Genomic DNA, 18,691 nt, shown 5'->3' with positions numbered 1-18,691 from the left:
ACTATGTCTAATCTCTTGGGTTGAATATGAACATATACTTTCATAAAAAAATTTGGAGTTCCCATCATGGCACAGCAGAAACGAATCCGACCAGAAACCATGAGGTTGCGGGTTCGAGCCCCGACCTAGCTCAGTGGTTAAGGATCCAGCATTGCCATGAGCTATGGCGTAGGTCGCAGACTTGGCTCGGATCCGGATCCCACGTTGCTGTGGCTGTGGCTGTGGCTGTGGCATAGGCCAGTAGCCGTACCTCCGATTGGACCCCTAGCCTGGGAACCTCCATAGCCCACAATTGCGGCCCTAAAAAGCAATAAAGAAATAAATAAATAAAAATTAAAAAATTAAAAAAAAATATTACCCATAGTAATCCATTTATAACAATGGGTCACAGTCATTTGAATGAAATAGAAATCAATGTATCTAAACTGATATATAAATGATGATAGAAAGATGATAGATAAACAAGTAGATGGATAGATAGGAAGGCTCTTCCTTATAACAGAATTCTAAGTAATAAATATAGAGGAAATAATGGAGTTTTAGAATCATCAATGGAAGCCACAGGCGGTGGATGAAAGTTTGAGAAAGAACAGAAGATAGATAGATATATATGTATGTGTATATATATTTATATATAGTCTCAATAATCTCTCTATAAGGTACTTATTAGTTATGAAAGGAAATTTTTATTTTAAAAATTAAAAATTTTTAATCAATTGGACAAACCTGTACTCTAGACTGTGTCTGCATTTGTTGGTTTGTTTCTAGTGCAAATAATGCTACTAAGACCATTACTGGAAATGACTCCTCTTGCACATTTACAAGAATTGCTTTAGAATATGTTCCTAAGAGTGGGGATTTTGTATCATATGTTACATACATCTTTAGCACCTTGAGGAAATGCCAAATTGTTTCTTAAACTGGTTGTCTGTCTACATTCCTACAAGCAAGATTTATAAAACATTTCTTTTGTTATATATCTTCACTAACAATTAGTAATGGTGCCAGGTTTTTTAGCTTTATCTATGTGGTCAACACAGAAATATTTCTCTTTAGGTTTTAATTTGTATATCTTATGGCTAGTATCTTTTTGTATAGGTACAAGCCATTCAATTGTCAAATTCCTGCCCATGAGTTGGTCTATTTTTTGTGGACTTGTCCTTTTACTTATCATTTTCAAGAGTCTCTACAGGTTATGTTGTTTGTTAGTTATAGGTCTTAAATAAAGTTTTGGGTTTCACACCATATTTTCTTTATGGAGTATGGAGGCTTTTTATAAAAAGATGTTTCTAATTTTATTGTTATAAAGTGTATATTTTTTCCTTTGTGAATTGTAGTTTACTTTTCAAAATCTATTTTAGAGTCCTACATATCCTGATAACATAGAGATTTTATCTTTTCTTCAGAAAGTTTTGAAGCTTTCTTTCAGGTGTAAGAGTTTAATCTGTCTAGCTTGGATGATGTGACCCAAGAAACAAAAAGACTGAGGAACGAAAAGGAAAAGAAAAGAAAGAAAGAAAAGAAAAGGCCAAATTTCTGACTAATCCTGTTTTGCACTTGGATTTTTGAATTTGTAGAATGGGAAAAAATACTAGACTCTTTTTACCATCATTGTGAGTTAATGCATATAAAGGTTAATGTATATAGAGTGTTTATAATAACACCTGACAAAAAATTTTAAATTTACTATACTGAATTCAGCTTCAGATCTTGACTATAGAGATTGAAGTTATAATCATCTTAATATTATCATTTGGAAAAGTCATAGATTTATTATTTTACATAATAAATACTTCCTACTTTGAAAGAGGGACCATTTTATAATCAACAATACAAAGCATGCTTCCAATTTATTAGTCGTTTTTTTTTCTCTGCTTAAAATGAACCAACAATTGTGTCCAAACACAACTTAATCCCCCTAAGAAGTATATGCATATTATTTGTTATTAATTAACAACCAAAAATAAAAGCGGCACATTTATTAATGCACAAGACTATTCTGAGAAATAAATACCATTCACTTAACAGTCACACGACTGGAGAATCCAATTTTTTTTTAAATCACCCAACTCCTTACGAACCTCTTCTTTCATCTGAAAACTCTTAATTAGTTTCTGGATTAGAAGCATTACCCCCTCTGTGAAGTTTTACTAGACTTACAGACACAAATATCATTCTTTTAAACTCTAGAAACCACATCCATTTTTATATGTATCTAAAGTTGCTGTTTGCTTATCTAACACTGGCCCTCCATTCACACATATATTCTGATAAACCAATCTCCTACTACAGAATGAAAATGTGAGATACTTAATCTTGCAGTTCTGCTTTACAAATGTGGTCAGTGGCACTGGAGAGAGTCTTCAGGGAGGTTTCTAAAGGTGTCAGGCATCAGAAAATCAGACATTCACAGATAAGTCATTCTGTGACCTTGAGGGAATAAACTTGAGAATGAGAGTCCATTGAGTAAGGAAGGTAAAGCTTTGAGAAGGAATTTTCCTGGATCTTCCATGACATGAGTATCACAGAATTAAACAAACCTGGAAATCTGTACCTCCTTACTTGTTGCTGTGTTTGATGATAAACCACAGTTTTTTAAGGCATTTTGTCTTGTGTCTCTTACTTGGTTTTGATACACTGCTCTCTTACGTAATACATAGCATTCTAATTCATTGGCATGTGCAGTAGGTAATGAATACATGTTCATTAAGTGAAGGCAATAAAGAATTATTTTTCCTCTCTGGATATTGCCTGATAAGATGAGGTCTTCCTATATAGCACAGGAAACCATATCCAATTACTTGTGCTAGAACATGATGGGAAGACTGGGTCACTTTGCTGTACAGCAGAAATTGACAAAATGTTGTAAATCAACCATAATAAAAAATTTTAAAAAAAGAATATTGTTATCTAATCAAGGAAATAATAGGAAGGGAAATAAGGCCTGCACTTGTACTGCACAGATTAAAACCACCCTACATAATTTTTATGTACTGGGTATTTCATTTTAAACAATAGGTAAAATCATTAAACTAATTTATTTCAGTTTACATAAATTGGACAGCAGTTAATATTTGAATTGACTAAGTTTTATTTTAGCCACTAGAATGAAGAAAATGCAATAAACTAGAGCCAAATGCCAAATTCCCATTTTAGAAATTATTTCTTCCATTAATAGTTTTCCTGTTCTCCATAATTCACTATTACAGATCAGAAAGCCCATTGAATTACATGGTTGGAACTAGGTTGCTGCTTTAACATGCTTTATGCGTCAGTATTTCTTATGCCTCCGAAAAATATCTGATAATGGCTTTATATAAAGCTGTTCTTGGATGGAACTGTGTTCAGTCTCAGAAATTTATCTTGTACTGGAAGTATGTACTCTTTGTCCAAAATTTAAAAGTTAAAATGATATTTTAATCTGTTTACATTTACAGGAAATTCCTTTTTGGTTTGTTTGTTTTTGTCTTTTTAGGGCCACACTTGCACCATATGGATGTTTCCAGGCTAAGAATCGAATCAGAGCTGTAGCCACTGGCCTACACTATAGCCATAGCAACACCAGATCCCAGGTGCATCTGTGACATACACCATAGCCCACGGCAACACCAGATCCTCAACCCACTGAGAGAGGCCAGCTATCAAACCTGCATCCTCATAGATGCCAGTCAGATTCATTTCCATTGAGTCATGACGGGAACTACCACACATAGGAAATTCTCACATTAAAGTTCTTTGACACTAATCAAAACCAAACAAACCTTAATCATATATTTGTAAATCACTAAATATATATAAATGTATCACTATTATGACTAATTAGAATTATTTTAAATGTACAATAGATAATATACATAGTTTCAAATCTCTTTTCTTCAGACCTCAGAAATTATGATGTTTCAAAATTTCCTCATTACCAGAAGAATTTTAAATATCATTTCAGAGGTCAATACTTTATATTCTGGTTCCATTAAACAAAAATATCATACAGAACAAAAGCCACACCTCAACTTCATTCCAGTCTTTCTACAAATTTATCTAGTAAGAAACTTCAGGGCTTCCATTGGGAAATGAGCCTGCGTCTCTGCAGCCATGCCATTCACACGTGTGTGCCTATGTGGTGGGGTATCATAAATTTAAAAGCAAAGACTTTTGTTCAACTTTGGTAGAAAAAAATCAATTTTGCACATAATTTGTACCACGCAGTTGAAAAAGGAAAGCTTACTTCTTTTCTCTAAATAAATCTAAATTTTATTATCTTCAAATATATCACAAAACTTCATATTGATCACTCTTTCTTGAGTTCTCTCCATGTGATTCCTCAAATTAAACACATTATTATTATTATTATTTGGTAAAGTATAGAGTTGCTACAGAATTATCTAAAAGCTGAGTCTTTTTTTTTTTTTTTTCCGCCATGCCCATGGCATGTGGAAGTTCCTGAGCCAGAGACCAAACCTGTGCTGAAACAGTAACTAGAGCTACAGTAGTGACGTTGCCAGATCCTTAACCTGCTAAGCCACCAGGGAACTCCTAAAAGCTTAATCTTATTAGTTAAACACTAAGATTACCTTATCATTGGCCACTACCACTCAATTACTATATTGTATTGGAAGTTAGGACCTAAGTAAAAATGCTTAAGATGTATTTAAGTTCTGGAAGAAAGAAAAGGAAGGAAGGAAGGAAAGAAGAAAGAAGGAAGGAAGAAAGAAAAAGGGGGAGAGAAAAGAAAAGATAATTAAAAAAAGAAAAGAAAAGAAGTCCATTTAACATAAGCAAGACATTTTTTATATTTGCGGGAATATAAAAATGTTCATTCTTTAGCAAGATATGGTTTTAGTGTTTTATGCTTCAAAACAATATTTGGGAATTGTGTCATATATACATTTAATTATAACGAGAACTTTAATTTCTATGCTTTAATTATTTTTGTTTTAGCTAACGTAAAAATTAACACAAAAAAATCTCAATTAAATAGAGTTGGGAGAACAGAAGGGGCAGTTCTCATGCCCTGCAACAAGAGCAGAGCCCAATATGAAGAAGAAAGCCTTCTTTCCCAGCAAGGACTCAGCTAATGAAAAGCCACAGACTGTTCACTTACTACAGCCCTTTCACCTTTCTATTCCTCTCTTTAAAACTTCTTCGATTGCCCTGGTGTCACTTGATGTAGATCTCTCCATGCAGATCCCACATTTCAATTTTCTACTGATTCTGAATAACCCATATTTGTTTCAGGTCAACATTAAAAAGTGTACTACTTATTTACTTTCAGTCATGTGTGCATTTTCTATTTTCTATTAAGATTCATATGTCCAGTCATTTTAAAATGTATTTACAAATGTTTTAAGTAATATTTACATTTTATATTCATGAGATGAATTTGATAAAAGATAACAAGTATTCTAGAAATACATAATTAAATCATTTGTCATTATTGTTTAAAGTATTACTTGTATTTAAATAATGCTTTCAAAATTCACTCTAGAGGGGAGTTCCCGTCGTGGCACAGTGGAAATGAATCCAACTAGGAACCATGAGGTTGCAGATCTGATTTCTGGCCTAACTCAGTGGGCTAAGGACCTGGCTTCGCTGTGAGCTGTGGTGTAGGTCACAGACACGGCTCAGATCTGGCTTTGCTGTGGCTGTGGTGTAAGCCGGCAGCTGTGGCTCCAATTAGACCCCTAGCCTGGGAAATTCCATATGCTGTGGGTGTGGCCCTGAAAAGCAAAAAAAAAAAATCACTCCAGAGAAAGTTCACATAAGATTTTTGTGTGTCTTTTGTCTTTTTAGGGCCACACTAGTGGCATATGGAGGTTCCCAGGCTAGAGGTCAAACTGGAGCTGTAGCCGCTGGCCTACGCCACAGCGACAGCAATGCCAGACCCAAGCTCCGTCTGCAACCTACACCACAGCTCACAGCAACACTAGATCCTTAACCCACTGAGCAAGGCCAGGGATCGAACCTGAGTCCTCTCCTCACGGATGCTAGTCAGATTTGTTTCCAATGAGCCATGATGGGAACTCCAAGAATTTATAAACAGAAGTTTGTATAGCCTAACTGCTTCTGAATTGGGAAGGTAGTTTTTCCTTTGAACAGGAGTTCTATTTGTCATTTATTATGGCTTATTGATCAATATGAATGTCTGGTGCCTTGAGGAAATAACATCCCTTAGAACGTAAACTTTTTATGGGCCAAAAATTCAAAATGCTTTTACAGCAGCTGAATAGTTAACTCATAATATCATTCTTTAAAGAAATAATAAAATGCTGTATTATTTTCAGTGCTGCAATCAGATGTACCAATTCTCTAGTTCTGTTTTATTTCTTATATACTAATTCATTAGCAATTTTCCCCAGCTCACTGTAGAAACTTTGGCACTTTATGATTATTAAGCAATTTCACCTGAGAATGATGAATGTGACTATATATGTAGTTGAACACAACTGTAACTCGTACCATTTGATAGCCAGATTTGAACCATTTTATTAGATTTTATCGAGAGTCAATACTGATCTTGAGAGAATTCATATTTCTTTTAGACTTCCTTTGTGTATCTAAGAAAGAATCATAATGGGTGTTTGAGCACATACCAAACAAATGCAAAATTTAGATACATTTTAGATAACTTAAAATTTAAGTTAATTTTTTTTTTCCTTTTTGGCCACCCCAGGGCATATGGAATTCTCTCGCCAGGGAATAGATTTGAGCCACAGTTGCATCCTAAACCACAACTGCAGCAACACTGGATCCTTAACCCACTATGCCAGGCCAGAGATGGAACCTGTATCCCAGTGCTCCCAAGAGGCCACTGATCCCTGTGCACCACAGTTAGAACTCCAAAACTCAGTTAATTTTTGAAATACTCACTTGCATTGAGGAAAATAAGGAATTACATGATATTCAAAGAGTATTTCCTTGGAGAGAATTCTGCTATAAGTTTCTCCCACTGACTTTTCAGGAATTTGAGGTATAATCTACCAATCGCAAATTAAGAGAGAGTGACTCTAAGGAGACCATTTATAGGATTAAATGACTGTGCTACAGTTTAGGGGAGATTTCAGCCTTCTTGCTTGAGAAATATAAAGAATGAGATAAGGACTCTATCAGAAAGGAGGCCAGAATGCTAGTAAAGCTAGCAGTAACACCTGATGCCTAAATGCTGAGGAAGGTTTAAGCAATGAATTTCAGAAAAGTTTAGTGCTTGCATAAAGGATACTGTGTACAATCTGTAGAAACTGGTGGGATCTTTGAGGAAACTGCAGATGTGCTGATGAAAGAAAAAAAAAATCAGCTTTAAATACCTACCAATCCAGGTCAGTATCATTTAACTAAGAACCCTACTGATCCTTGTACCTCTTCTTGCCCACCGTGCACCAAAGCTAAGAATTCTGACAAGCTGAAGTAGGAGGGCTCACACAGATATGAACAGAGAAAGAGAATAAAGCTGCCAGCTTTATCCTTCCTGAACCACTGGCCTGAAAAAGGTTCAAACTGACAAGAAGGAGAGGTGTCAATATTAATCCAGAGGGAGAACATGGACTGACACTGTGTTCTACAGTTCTGAATTGATTGTGGATGTTTTTCAGCATCATAAAGTTACCAGAAGACTCAAGAGGCCTGCCTGAGTTTCTCAAGGGGCAAGGAAATAATCATGCTGATAGTGATTAAAATAGACAATCATGGACAAAAATAGTTTTTTGTTTATTTTTTTATTTTATCCTGTCATCACAAGGGGGCAGTGTTTCCTCAATATAGGAACACTGTGATTTCAAGCATAGTCTTAGCCTTAGGTCATATGCAATACTATCTGTCAGAGCCTCTACACAACTGCTGTGGTGGGCTGGCCAGGATTCCAGGTATATTACACATTTACAAGAACTGTTTCCTCAGAAAAAGGAAGTCATGGTTTCATAAGTGAGGAAGACACTTGGTTAGTGATGTACAATTTTTAAAAAGACATGAAAAGGATATGAAGTTGCAACACACCGCAAAACTTACAGTGCTTCTCAGGTGACAGCGAAATTGCTGAAATTGCTTCAATCGATTTTAACATCCCATTAAGGCCAGCCAGCAAACGAGGGAATGCATTGTCTGTAACAATGAAGCATTCCTCTGGAGACTCAGCCTTGGTAGAATAAATAAAAAGGGGTAATTCCTTCTATTAATTCAGTTCACTCTGGTCATTGATAGGAATATAGAGTCAGATTCCTGAAAATCTCACACATTGGAGGAGGGGCATGGAGTAGTCTATCGTAACTAAACACAAGCTGGAATACAATATGACATCAGTTTTATTATTCATATAATGTAAGAGCAAACAACATTGTCACTTCCAGTAATGAAAAGGAAGTATTGAGCAAATGGATGAAAACTTTCATTACGATGTTCAAAACTGTTGAGATAAAAGCATGAGCATCAAATTTGGGAGGAGAAAGAGATGGGTAGGATGTGACTTACTCCAACTTGTTGGGACAACTCTGATTCTCTAGTTCATAAACATGGCCCAGTATGCAGAGTTATATATTTGCATATTTCCAATAATATTTTAAATTATGCTGAGTTGGTGTACAAAAGTTCTGAAAGGCGATTAACAGTCAAATGCATGTCATGTGTTCTGTTAAATTTAAAAGGATTGGGAAAGAGTATATATGTTTGATTACTACATGTGAGAAACATTTGTTATGTGCATATTTGGAACAGAAATTTTTCTTCACTAATGTTTCACATAATAAAACTTTTGAACATTAACCTGCGACAGTTATTAGGAAATGGCACAACAATTCTACAAAGACATGTGCATGTGCATATAGGAGTTCCATTGTGGCTCAGAGGGTTAAGAACCCAACTAGTATCCATGAGGATGCAGATTAGATCCCTGGCCTTGCTTAGTGCACTAAGACTCCAGTGTTGCTGTGAGCTGCAGTGTAGGTCACAGATTTGGCTCAGATCCGTTCATTGCTGTGGCTGTGGCTCCAAACTGACCCCTAACCTGGGAACTTCCACGTACCACAGGTGCAGCCCTAAAAAGGAAAAAAAAAAGATACGTGCATATATGTTTATGGGTAGGGAATGTAAAAGTATTAAGGAAATAGAATAAAGATATTGGAGTTTATAGTAAAAATTCAATGAACAAAATGATGATATATCTCAGCATTAGCTCTTACTTGGAAATGGATTATCTTTCTCTCCTTGCTTTGGACGACAGTGATCATTTTGTTTCTCTCAATGGATTTAGTTTCCACCAACACAATTTAAACTGGTTTAAAAATATATATTACATTTTTCCTACACCCGTAACATTTCTCTTCTGCCCAGGGGAAGCACTGACAAGACTTCATGAGTGATATAATAAGAGCTGAGAAAGGAATCCTAGCTATTTCCCAGGTTTCTTTTTGGGAAACTGGGTAGATGGCACTTCTATTTACAAAAAAGAGAAAAACAAAAGTAGGTTTATGGGAAAATATTCGGAGTTTAATTTTAGCATATTAGAAGTTGAGAAGTTAATGTGCTATCAATTAGATATGCTGATGAGATTCTCAGGAATGAGATCTGAAGGAGACGTATCATATTGAATTGAGTAGCACTATGTGTAAAATATCCTTGATGTTACAAGAGTAGATGAGTTCAACCATGAAACTGTAGACTGAAAAAGAAGAAATTTAAGAACTTATTAGGTTAATATTAAGTTTTGAGAGGGACTATCTGGCAGAAAGGGAAACACAACAAAGAAAGGGATTAAATGTATGAATGGCCTGGTCATAGGTAAGGAAAATGAGAGACTCCCCATGGGGAATTTATGCAATGAAAGAAATTCTACTTGAGAAAATCTTAAAAAATTGAGCAGTGGGCTCCCTATGTCTTGAACACCAATCATTGATTATGCAATGAAGAGACAAACCAATCAATTTATTAGAAAACACTCCACCCCATTTTTGCCCTTGAATTCTATGGCTTATGATTTTTCACCAGTAACTTTGAGTACAAAGCTGCATAAATTTTCATCTGTGTCTGGGAAGGAAGCAAATAAATTATCCTTTTATTTTATTTTTCAACAGCAGACAACTCAGATACCTTTATAAAGTGGATGACTAATCAGAGCACAGAACGGGAAATATTCAATCCAAACTTAAGCAGCAAAATTGATTATTTGCTCTTTTTCTTGAAAGCAAAGTCATAGACAAATTCTAGGGCCCAAGTGTCGTGAGACATATTTCTACAATATTTTCTTAGCCTCTTTGCTAAAAACTCCATCTTTCCTGCTTTACTTTACCCCATCTTCCTGCTTGGAAAACAGTCACAGTGCTGATAAATGACTTAAGCTTAAGAACAAAGACCTAAAGGCATTAGTTACTCATAGGGTCAGGTGAATGAGGACTTAATGCCTTGGTCTAGGCATGCCATTTGCACAGCATGATAAGTCATCTTAAGAATAAAAGAAAGAGGAGCCTTATGGCCCCAAGGGGTTTATGAGGGGTCATCAGCAGGATACGCATTAGCAAGGAGAACCAAGGTGCAAACCTAGGCAGCTGGGTTGCTGCATATAGGCATGCCTTCTGCAGAAGCACAATGGTGATTCTCTAGATGCTATGCATAGACAGCTAACACCAAGCTTCCTCAAATGCTAATGATTGTTAAATGCCTAAAGGTCAGAATAAAAGCTTAATCAGCAACTGGCTATGTGACTTTCAAAATAACTTAAAAAAACCGTATATCCTGCACCTATAACCCCCTTCTCACTTGACATAATCCTAAAGAACACAATAAAAGCAGTGTGGTTTCTTGAGGAAGTGCTCTTGGTCCCTGAGACCTTGAGTCCCCCGGCTCCCACCTCTACTTAAGATAAATGTCTCTGTGTCTTGTTTTATGTTAACTTTTATCCTTAAGTTTCACAGCACCTGTTCTTCAGCCTCATCCTGATGAGGTGGTCTCAGCACCCAAGTTTAGAAAAATTTATGTCACGTAACAGTGTTTTTTGTTTTGTTTTGTTTTGTTAAAAAAAAAAAAACAGGTTAGACTGTATGTGCTATAACACAGTGTAGTAGAACTTGATTCCCCCAAATCCTTGAGTTTAAATGAATTATCTATCAACTGTCTGGCTTGTGAAGAAGCTGTAATTAATGAGAATCATTACGGATTCCCTGAGTTGTGTCCAACAAGCCTCATTTTATTTATCTTTTAAAATTTTGATAGAGTTTATTAGACTGGTATGTTAAAGGAATGATGTGTATGGAACATTACCTGTGTTTCAACAAGGTATTGAGATTTTTAAAGAAAAGAGATGAAGAACTGGTTCCTGGATAACTGAGCATTTAAATGGAGTCCTAAGAGGTGTAGCAGTGCTAGGTTCTTGAATTAGAAGAGGGCTCAAATAAGTGGAAACAGCAAATTTAACAGACTGGCTTGTCTGGAAAGTACTGAGTTTGTAATTTAATGTCTTCTCTCTCTGCTTTCAGGTTTGAGCTGAGCCTTGATTCCAGTTAAAAGTGAGTACCTACTATGAGGAATAGAATGTAGGAGCTCTCAATTTAGATTCAATACTCAAATGAAGTTATCTGGTGCACTGTGAAAAACAACTTTTGTAGGATTGTTGGTTCATACATGCAGAAACAATTTGGGTTAAATGATCTTAACTATAACCATTTAATTTTCCACTTGTCTCCTCATAGGATAACATCTGTTGGCCCACTACTGAGGACACCAATGCTTCCTAGCTCTTTGGCTCCTTGATTTTCTATAACCACTCCCCCTGAATCATTGTACTACCTAAGCTTTCCATTAGAGAAGTATTCAAGTATGGCCAGTGGATGCCACTATAACCATTTCAACCAATCCTGTCCAGACCAACCACATGCATTTGTGTGTACAGATGTATAAACACACTTGCTGACTTGCAGCATGCAGTGTATCTATTCAAACTAATGCTTAAAAGAGTTTATTTTGTTTGTTCTTAAGAGGCCTTAGGTGCTTAATACAACTTCTGGGTGTTAACAGAAGAAAAGAGAAGATTTCTAGAACTGAGGTTGCCCAAATTCCACTAGAAGGAATAAATACATATATACATTCATTGCATCTTAAAAAATGTCTATAGTATAAATTTAAAAATTTCAATACTTACCTGTAAAATACTGTATAAAGATAATCCAAATTTATATAATTCATAAATCATGTACTAACAATGAAATATTAGAAAAGGAATACAAAAATATCTTTTAAAATTACACCCCCAAAAATCAAATACCTGGGAATACACATGACCAAGGAGGTAAAAGACTTATATGCTAAGAACTATAAAACATTAATCAAGGAAATTAAAGAAGATGTAAAGAAATGGAAAGATATTCCATGCTCCTGGGTGGGAAAAATTAATATTGTAAAAATGGCCATACTACACAATGCACTCTATAGAGTCAATGCAATCCCTATCAAATTACCCATGACATTTTTCACAGAACTAGAACAAACAATGCAAAAATTTCATGGAACCACAAAAGACCCAGAATTGCCAAAGCAATTCTGAAGAACAAAAACCAAGCAGGAGGCATAACTCTCCCAGACTTCAGGCACTATCTCAAAGCCACAGCCATCAAGACAGTGCGGTTCTGGTACCAAAACAGACATACAGACCAATGGAACAGAATAGAGAACTCAGAAATAAACCCAGACACCTATGGTCAATTAATCTTTGACAAAGGAGGCAAGAACATAAAATGGGAAAAAGACAGTCTTTTCAGCAAGTATTGCTGGGAAACCTGGACAGCCGCATGCAAAGCAATGACACTAGAACACACCTTCACACCTTGCACAAACATAAACTCAAAATGGCTGAAAGACTTAAATATAAAACAAGACACCACCAAATTGCTGGAAGAGAACATAGGCAAAACATTCTCTGACATCAACCTCACAAATGTTTTCTCAGGTCAGTCTCCCAAAGCAACAGAAATAAAAGCAAAAATAAACCAATGGGACCTAATCAAACTTAAAAGCTTTTGCATAGCAAAGGAAACCTAAAAGAAAACAAAAAGACAACTTACAGAATGGGAGAAAATGGTTTCAAATGGTTCAACTGACATGGGCTTAATATTTAGAATATGCAAAAGTCAACAGCAAAAAAGCCAACAACCCAATGTAAAAATGGGCAAAAGACCTGAAGAGACATTTCTCCAAAGAAGATATACAGATGGCCAACAAGCACATGAAATAATGCTCAACATCCCTGATTATTAGAGAAGTACAAATCAAACCACCATGAGATACCACCTCACACCAGTATGAATGGCCATCATTAGTAAGTCCACAAATAACAAACAATGGAGGGGGTGTGGAGAAAAGGGAAGCCTTCTGCACTGTTGGGGGGAATGTAAGCTGATACAACCACTATGGAGAACAGTATGGAGGTACCTTAGAAATCTATACATAGAACTACCATATGACCCAGCAATCCCACTCTGGGGCATACATCTGGACAAACCTTCCTTAAAAAAGACACATGCACCTGCAGGTTCATTGCAGCACTACTCACAATAGCCAAGACATGGAAACAACCCAAATATCCACCAACAGATGATTGGATTAAGAAGATGTGCTATATATACACAATGGAATACTACTCATTCATAAAAAATAATGAAATAATGCCATTTGCAGCAACATGGATGGAACTAGAGACTCATCCTGAGTGAAGTAAGTCAGAAAGAGAAAGACAAATACCATATCACTTATATCTGTAATCTAATATATGGCACAAATGAACCTTTCCACAGAAAAGAAAATCATAGACTTGGAGAAGACACTTGTGGTTGCCAAGGGGGAGGGGGAGGTAGTGGGATGAATTGGGAGCTTGGAATTAATAGACACAGACTATTGCCTTTGGAATGGATTAGCAATGAGATCCTACTGTGCAGCCCTGGGAACTATGTCTAGTCGCTTATGATGGAGCATGACAATGTGAGAAAAAAGAATGTATACATGTATGTGTAACTGGGTCACCCTGCTGTACAGTAGAAAAAAATGTATTGGGGAAATAGCAATTGATTACATTTAAAAAAATAAATAAAAATTTCTGTATTACAAATTTTAAATTTTTAAATGGTATATAAACATAATCTAAATTTATATAATTTATAAATAATATGCATATATTTGAGTACATATTTAACATTTTTAACTGATAGAGAATTTCATCAAAAATGTATGGAGCTAGTACTACACTATGTGAAGGATAAGTGCCTCAAAAATTGTAGTTTAGAAGAATTGGGAAAGTTCAAATTAAATAATGGTTAATGTAACACATAATACTTTAAGAAATTAGTGAATGTGTTCATGTGTGTGTTTGTGAAAAAGTGAAAGCGAGAAAAAGTTAATTGGATGGTTGAGTGGGTTGAATGGAGGGTTAATCTGAAATTAACAAAATATGTTAATGCTAACAGGAAAAATAAATTGAAGCAAAAAGTAATGTATTTGATCTTATGGCCTAAAAGTAAACAGGAATTGTTTAATTTTAAAATCGAATTTCAATATGAAAAATGACTATCATAAATTATCTAAATTGAAATAATTTATTGGCTTATTTGGCTGCAGCCTCAAACCTCACCATGCATTCTCCTTCAACTACTGCTGTGCGGCTATGGTGGCAAAGAAAAAAATATCTTAAAAATTACCTACAAGTGATACCACCACAATTTTAGACTTAAAAATGTTTATTAGTTTCCATTCTCCACATAACTTTAATTTTCCATCCACAGGTTTTAATGGTACTCCTATTACTAGATTAATTAAAAACAAAACCCAGTGTTATAAATTATGTTTGAGAAAAAGTCATTCTCTAATTGGACAAGCAATGACGTTGACATGTCTTTAGTCCTGCTTATTCAATATCACCATCAAGTCACAAGCTTTATTAAGCTAAACTTTATACAGCACAATTAGAATGAGTGAGACTTACCAATGTAAGATGGTTACAAGATGCTTAATGACTGGAGGATGAAAAGCGTCAAGCTCCTCAAGATTCCCCTGAAAGGAAAGAAACAATGGGAGACACATGTTTACATGTTGGGGCAATTAACTGATGCCAAATCTAAGTTAGCTGATGAGATGAAAAAAGAAGACAATAATAATTGATACTTTATAAAATAATTAAATCGACTCATTCTATAAAAATAATACCATCAAAGGGGTGTTTATATTACTTCCTTGATGTAAAGAATAATTTTTTCCAAAGACATTTAAAGGGATGTGAGGCTGATCTGGCTGCAACATCTGTCACCCCATTGATCACCAGGGTTGATTCGGCTGATCTGGCTGGCTAGGCGGGTGTCCCCTTCCTCCCTCACAGTTCCATCTGCATCCCTCCCGAAGCCACGCTGTATCGAAGAGGATGACCATCTGAGATAGAGGAGGACCGATCTTCGGTCAAGGGTATACAAGTAGCTGCACTCCCCTGCTAGAACCTCTAAACAAGCCCTCAAAGACATTTAAAGGAACATTTAAGGAATAAATATAATCCTTATTTTTTTTAATCTGATATAGATTTTATGCTATAAGAAATTAATTCATTGATAAACCAAAAACACACTTTCTTTTCTTAAATGACAATCCACTTAAGTAAAACATGGCATTTTATAAATAAGATGTTTTTGTTCTTATTGTTGCATAAGAAAATGAATCAATTATTTTTAATGTTATGCTGCTTATTATTCAGGTATGTTTTCTTGGAGATTCAGAAACCACTATCAAATTATGCTTATTAGCTATAGAACTCTTGCTCCACATCCAAGTGACTGCTGTGCTCTGGGATAGTCAACAACTTTCAAATTAATGGTGCAGTACCAAAGATAAAAACATAGGAGGTCATAACCATAATAAATCATGTACATCAAAAACTTTTAAGATGTCAGGAGAGATAACATACTCGTCAATACATGAATATTTACCAGAAGTGTACAACTCAAAGAAAATCATAGATAATTAAATACTTCACTTCAAGTCACACATTTAAAAGCAGAAAATTGAGTTGGGTGACAAAGATCATATAGTTCCATCAATGGTATAATGATTGGTGGCTCATCTGATCCTAAGATCGGAAGAGAAATCACAAATGGCAAAATTTCTACCACTTGCTAAACACAAAGAAGTGAGCCTTTACAGTTCATCATGATTCTCCACCTCTGATCCAAATGTCTCCTCCCACACACAACCAGGCTTTTTATGTTTCTTTCTTCCTAAAATGTTCCCTTGCTACCTATTCACATGTTTGTCATTCTTTCTAAACAAAACTCTGAACTCATCTAATCTTTGAAGCCATAATCTTTTTTAATTTGCATTTATAGGCTTGTTCTAATATTAACACACACTCCATCATACATTTTTTATATACTCACCTCCTTTCCTCAACCATATTTTCAGTTCAGTGGAGTAGCAATCAAGTTCTATGATTGTATATGTTCAGAAACCCAGAACCCAGTAGAATTCTGACATCTTGGCAGGGAAAACAGTGTATTTGTACAAATATATGTACACTTCTTTATAGATAGATACAGATTACTTAGCTAATTGGGAGTGTTGGTACCACACACTATGTCTAAAATGATCTGTGTCACAATGCCCATTGGCTGGCCAAAAAATGACATCTAGTTTTAAAAGGAGGAAATGCTATTCTAATTTGACAAATAGTCCTTTCTCAAAATTAATAGAATACTACATCAAAATTATTTTTTCTACATGGCTTTAATGAATAATGTTAAAATATTCCAAGGTATTTCTATAACCTTTGCTCAAATTACAAAAAAAAAAAAAAAAAAAAAAAAAAAAAATTAGGTTCTGCAGAACCTAAGCAAAATAACATGAACTGAGTAGTTACTATTGCCAGATGTCTTTCATATATTACGTTGATTTTTTTTTTTTTTGCATGCTTAGATGCAAACTAATGAGATAGAATTTGTTGATTTCTCTTCTTTTCAGATGAGAAACCGGAAGCAAAGAGACTGTGAGTTACTGCCCCAAAGCCTCTTCATCATTAAATAGTAGAGCTGCAATTTCAACACAGGCAGTCTGATTCAGTCTTTCATTCTCACTACAATAATATGCTACCTGTGTCTACAAATCACATATGCTAGATAAAGAGGAAGAGAACACCAGAGGAGGGAATGAGAAAGATATTTTACAACATGTCAAAACATGGAAATGATATATATATTTTTAAAGCCAGCAGCAATTCCTAAAGGATTCTGTTCTTCACACACCTTTCCCAGGATACCCCAGGCAGTCCTATATTTTCTTATACTACACAAGGCAACAATTTATAAAACCATGATCTAATATAGAACTGTATTTGGAAGTTTTAAAGAAAAATAAAACATTTCTAGATATTCACATGGACAGTCAATGTTAGAAACATCTTTTATGTTACATTAGAATTTAAATTTGGAATTTAATTTTAGGTAAAATTTTAAATAGCTTTTAAATTTGATCTTTACCTCTCTATTCTTAAACTTCTTAAGCATTTTTATATCACCATTAACAAATATAGCAATTTAAAAACAGTGTAATTTTGAGCTTTTAGTGTATAAATTTCACATTTTTCTAAGCCAACCCTTTTCCCTAAACTATGCATGTTTCAGAGACTAAAGTAATCCTTAATAATGGTAGTTTATGAAACATATGCATGGGAATAAAATACAGCCACCCTTTTCTTCTAGGACCTGATTCACAAAGTTATTAGAAGTCTTATAAAGAGCATTTTTTTGAGATTTACAGTTGCACTTAACACTGAGATTAGATATTGTCAATAGCATTCTCCACTTTTAAAATATAGGAAAAATGAGTCTCAAGCACATTGAATCACTGCCCAGTTTAATTCAAGTTGTTCTTAGAAGAGCTCAGGTTTTCTTCTGCTCTTTGAAGATGGGTTTCCTTTTATTTTTCTCTGTTTTATTTCTTTTGTGTTGTGTTGTTTTCATTTTCTGCCACTTCATATTTTGCTTTTAGCTTTCACAGAACAAGTGAATAATAGACTTTCATACACTACATGCACAGACAAACAAAAGCAAGTGTGTTTTTTTAAATGCTTATTTATGTTTAGGTCCCATGCTTACATAAGATCTGCCATTATAAATTTAGAAACTCATCACTAATCTTCATACACACTGATTATTTAAAAAAATTCCATGAACATCAATGTCACATATTAAATCCTAATCCCATGGTCAGTGATTTTAATTCTTAGAACATTAAAACTGACTGTAAGTATGTAACAAACACCAATAGTTAAGAAGTCACTTTGTATTGGAGAAAAGGGAAATTTTATAAAGTATGCCTTCTGCTCTGCCATGAAATAAATTATGTAAAAGAGGGAATTTCTGAGGGTTATAAAGATACCACATTACAGAAAATAAGTGAACATATACAAAAATACATGCACTTATTTCGAAAGTTCTTTGACCTCTTATAAGATTTCTGTGAACAGATATTAAACATATATTACCTAATAAAAGATGTATAAATGAAAAGATACATATAACATAAATGCTTTCATTAAAAGGTCATAAAAATAATCATTTAGCTTTCAATCCACAAAGCTAAAACTAATTCATACTTCACTGAAATTCTATCTTTCTTACAATAACCTCCTGCCATTCAGTCCCTATTCCTTCTTCTAAATCATAAACATATGTCCCTGCCTTTGACTCTTCTC

The 18,691-nt window shown here is 34.8% G+C and overlaps 1 protein-coding gene across 6 annotated transcripts in view; it reads right to left on the bottom strand.

Annotated features, from left to right (window-relative positions):
* PTPRD (protein tyrosine phosphatase, receptor type D) overlaps positions 1-18,691 on the bottom strand; it is a 2,180,605-nt gene that overhangs the window by 1,590,255 nt on the left and 571,659 nt on the right. For all 6 annotated transcript variants that reach the window (XM_021074366.1, XM_021074373.1, XM_021074310.1 and 3 more), the window contains one exon: positions 14,945-15,012. The gene's annotated coding sequence lies outside the window, so the exon portion shown is untranslated. The remainder of the gene's footprint in view (positions 1-14,944; positions 15,013-18,691) is intronic.

The sequence above is a fragment of the Sus scrofa genome, chromosome 1, assembly GCF_000003025.6.
Source record: "Sus scrofa isolate TJ Tabasco breed Duroc chromosome 1, Sscrofa11.1, whole genome shotgun sequence".
NCBI classification, from domain to species: Eukaryota; Metazoa; Chordata; class Mammalia; order Artiodactyla; family Suidae; genus Sus; species Sus scrofa.
The sequence above is the reverse complement of the archived record's forward strand: the minus strand, read 5'-3'. Positions and strand labels throughout refer to the sequence as shown.